Source organism: Phascolarctos cinereus, unplaced genomic scaffold (genome assembly GCF_003287225.1).
Source record: "Phascolarctos cinereus isolate Bilbo 61053 unplaced genomic scaffold, phaCin_HiC Scaffold_4;HRSCAF=312, whole genome shotgun sequence".
Taxonomy (NCBI): Eukaryota; Metazoa; Chordata; class Mammalia; order Diprotodontia; family Phascolarctidae; genus Phascolarctos; species Phascolarctos cinereus.
The window spans coordinates 411,722,862-411,727,448 of NW_027555847.1; the positions used below are offsets into that span (position 1 = coordinate 411,722,862).

General features: G+C 35.8%; 1 pseudogene; it reads left to right on the forward strand.

Annotated features, from left to right (window-relative positions):
• The first annotated feature begins 1,497 nt into the window (after positions 1-1,497).
• LOC110220401 (nucleosome assembly protein 1-like 1 pseudogene) lies at positions 1,498-2,937 on the forward strand (annotated as a pseudogene).
• Positions 2,938-4,587: the final 1,650 nt, after the last annotated feature.

Below are 4,587 nucleotides of genomic sequence, written 5' to 3' on the forward strand. Positions count from 1 at the left end.
CCTTTGTTCCAAGGTTTATGATCAGGTCAGCATAGGTTAACTCCTAAATCAGTAAGTTCACACCCTATTTATTCCATATACTGCAGCATTGTCTAACAGATTTTTGCCTCATATGAGTGCAACACACTTAAAATAAGTTAATACACATATATGATATAACACTATGCCACAATATACCCTCTCTCCTCTATTATGATCCACATTGGTTTCACAAGTGTTTAGCGATAAGATATTGAATGCAAAAGGCTGTATCTTGTACTGAAAGCCAAAAGTCCTAGCTATTATGAGTAATTCAGCCACTATTTAGTTGTGACTTTGGTCACATAACCTAATATCTCCAGGTCTCAGTTTTTTCATTTCTAAAATAGATTAAAGGTACTATAAATGGCCTCTAGATTTTAAATCTATTAATATTATAAATGCTTTGATCCTCAATGTAAACACACTGGAGCGATATCTGAATAATCCTTGTTCATGATTAGCATTACCATCTTCTATCATCTCTCTCTTACAAACAGTGTTAAATCTTTTTGTTTTTAGCTATATATAATCAATAATACTATATTAAAAAAAATGAAGCTTGGTGTAGCAAAAAGTATGCTGACCTAGGAATCAAGAGATTTGTATTTCACTCTCAGTTCTGCCACTAATTATATATGATTTGAGTCTTTATTTCCGAAGGTCTTAGTTGTTTTCATCTGTTGATGTGACTTGTAAAATTAAATTAAGTTTCTTGACATTTGAGACCATTTTCATCTCTAAATGCCTGTGTATATATAATTCACATTGATATGTCATGTAATAAATTGGCCTTTTGAAGAGTTACTAAAGCTAGAAATATGAGAAACCTAATAAATACATATGGGATTTGAGGGAATGGGGAGCTACCACATAGGAAGAGAAAGAGGAACTGTCAGCCAAAATAAGAATTGTGACATTCTCTGTAACTTTCGGTTGCCTGTGCTACCTCAGAATTTCTCAACAGGACTGATCATAAAAAATAAAATAAATTGATTTGTTTAACATAATCTATCCATTTTCATAAGGAAGTAACCAAAAAAGAAAAGCAGAAGAAAGGAGGAATTATAAAGGGCACAAATAATGCAATATAACAATCTCTGATCAAGCGTAATGCTGTGAATAGAAACACATAGATTTTAATACCACCTAAAATACAAATTTTGCCCCACTCATCTTTCTTTTAATTAAATGATTTGCTTCAAAACATGAGAGCTGATTTCAACTCTATGTAAAATCCTTCTGTTAATGTTTGAAACTTTTACATGATAATAGATAGTTTTAGGACTTTCTGTAACTTAAAAACATGCCTTTTAGAAAATTCTTTGGCTTTTTTAGTGCCATCTGCTGAGGGCGCCGCCTCCTCCTCCTGCCGCGCCGCCGCCTCCGCCTCCTCCTCCTCCTGCCGCGCCGCCGCCTCCTTCGTCTCCTTCCACCGCCGCCCTGAATCACAGCCTGCGCAGCTCCGGCGGCTTGGTCCCTGCAGCAGCCACGGATCTCAAATATTCAGAGGTCTTACAACATGGCGGACATTGATGACAAAGAAAACGAACTTGACCAGCAAGATATGGAAGATGTTGAAGAAGTGGAAGAAGAAGAAACTGGTGAAGTTGCAAACAGCAAAGCTCATCAGTTGACTGCTTCAGATGATGCAGAATCCTCAGATTCTTGCAGCTCTTCAAGAAAGACTGGATGGTTTAGTTGGAACATCAACTGGATACATTGAAAGCTTGCCAAAAGTAGTTAAGCAGCGTGTGAATGCCCTCAAAAACCTTCAGGTGAAATGTGCACAGATAGAAGCCAAGTTCTATGAGGAAGTTCATGCTCTTGAAAAAAGTATGCTGTTCTTTACCAGACACTTTTTGATAAGAGAAGTGAAATCATTAATGCAATTTATGAACCTACAGAAGAAAAGTGTGAATGGAAACCAGATGATGATGAAGAGATTTCAGAGGAAATGAAAGAGAAGGCTAAGCTTGAAGAGGAGAAAAAAGATGAAGAAAAAGAAGACCCTAAAGGAATTCCTGAATTTTGGCTGACTGTTTTTAAAAATGTTGACTTGCTCAGTGATATGGTTCAGGAACATGATGAACCTATTCTGAAGCACTTGAAAGATATTAAAGTGAAGTTCTCAGATTCTGGCCAACCTATGAGTTTTACATTAGAATTTCACTTTGAACCCAATGAATATTTCACAAATGAGGTGTTGACGAAGACATATCATATGTGGTCAGAGCCAGATGATTCTGATCCTTTCTCCTTTGATGGACCAGAAATTATGAGTTGTACAGGGTGTCAGGGAGATTTGAAAAAAGGGAAAAATGTCACTTTGAAAACTATTAAGAAGAAACAGAAACACAAGGGATGTGGGACTGTTCGAACTGTGACAAAAACAGTTTCCAATGATTCTTTCTTCAATTTCTTTTCTCCTCCTGAAGTTCCTGAGAGTGGAGACCTGGATGATGATGCAGAAGCTATCCGTACAGCAGACTTTGAAAGTGGTCACTTTTTACGTGAGCGTATAGTCCCAAGATCAGTATTATACTTCACAGGAGAAGCTATTGAAGATGAGGATGATGATTATGATGAAGAAGGTGAAGAGGCTGATGATGAGGAAGGGGAAAAAGAAGCTGATGAGGAAAATGATCCAGAATATGATCCGAAGAAAGATCCAAACGCAACCAAGTGCAAGCAGCAGTGAGCAGTGTGTGCTGTGGCCTTGAGGATTACTGCACCGTCCCAGCCTAAACACAACTAGTAGCTACTTACAGCCTTATGTTTTGTATTTTCTTGGTAGAATCAAGTAAACAATTTTTGTTAAAAAAGGAAAAAAAGAAAAAGTGAACATTTAAGAACCAGTTCAAACTATAGGTTCGTTCTACCTAGCATTTTAATAGTATAATTTTTGCCGGATATGTAGAATGCAGTGAATCCCCTAAGGCATGTCCATTGCTACATGGTTCGGTTCCTGTGAAGTCTTTTGTCTTGTAGCTATTAGACTGCAGCTGCAAAAATTATCCAAACTGTTATTTCAGACCAATATTGGTTTAGAAAAAAAAGAAATCCTTCTGAAGAACCAACCAAAGTATTTTTTCAGCCCAGTAGTTGAATGGGTTTAAGTCTTCTTGCACTAGCTGTGCTTTCATTACTTTGTTAGAGAAATGCAGTGACTTGTACTAACTAGGAGACAAAGCATTTTGAAATTTGATTTGAGAAGAGACTAGTATACGGTTAAGAATTTCCAGTAAGTCCACATCTAGTGTTTGTTAACTGTCTGCTTGTTTATGGATTTTTGTATTTTAATGTGGCATAGTCATCTACAAAGAAGCTTAGTCATCCTATTAAGGTTATTGTTTACCACTGGGGTGTGAATAAAACCTAGTATTTTCAGAAGTTAGTGTCCCCTTCTACTTGTGTAACTGTGTCCATTCAAACTGAAAGCATCTTTCCCTTTCATAGTGGTATTGTGGTGTACCTTCACTGAAAATGATCACTTACACCACCTGATAGAAGCCCATTGCAAGTTCTTTTGTTGCAATTTAAAAATAAATTACCAAGCAGAATGTTAGTCCTCACAGGATAATGTCTTAATTTGACACATTTGGAAGTTGACCTTGATAATTGTAACTAATGGACATTATTTAGGAGAAGGGACCAGACTTTAAAAGCAGTCCTGCATCTACCAATATGCAAGGGTGAATGAAGAACCAGTGGACAAAATTTTAAATCATAATAACCCTTTAAAGATCATTATTGTTAAAGTTAAATTTATTACGGTCTTGGGGGTTGAAGCTAGGCAGAGAGTTCTATTCCAATTCTCATTGCTTAATATGTGAGTATATTATTTACTCATACCTCTAATCTATCCATATATTTAAATGGGTAGTATTCTTTACTTACCTACCTCACAAGAGTGTTGAGGCTTGTTAAGTTACATTATATAAAAATTGTTCTTGGTCATTAACAGGTCAGAAATTTAAAAAAAAGAAAAAAAAAGAAAAAAGAAAAAAAGAAAATTCGTTGACAGTGACATCTGAAAAATTATGTATGCTGTTCCTCAGACAGTGGAAATATTTTATTTCATCTGTAAACAGTAAGGGGCCATATTAGACATCTTTTAGTGCCACTTCCTTCTCTAAATCTAAGATCTGCAGTTGTAAGACCCAGGGAGCACACCTCAAGTTGTAGGCTATGTAATTTAGCAGAACATACCTGAGTTTGTGTTCCGCCAAACCCAACCTGAGATCTCAAAGTCACCATGAGAGCACGATGAATAAGTGGTGGAAGGCTCTAGAATAGGACTTCTTAAACTTTTTTCCACTCACACTATCTTTTGGTCAGAGAAATTTTTACGCAACCCCAACTATACAGGTATATAAAATAGGTATACAAATCAAATATTTAATAATAATAAATCACAAAGAAATTTATTTTAAAACAATTCTTTGGTGTACATATACTTTTACTATTTATTAAAGATGATATTAAATTTGCATACTCTTGAGATGGATGTGCTGGTTCATTTTTACATAAAGAATTAAATATTGGTGGAATATTTGATACTGCAGA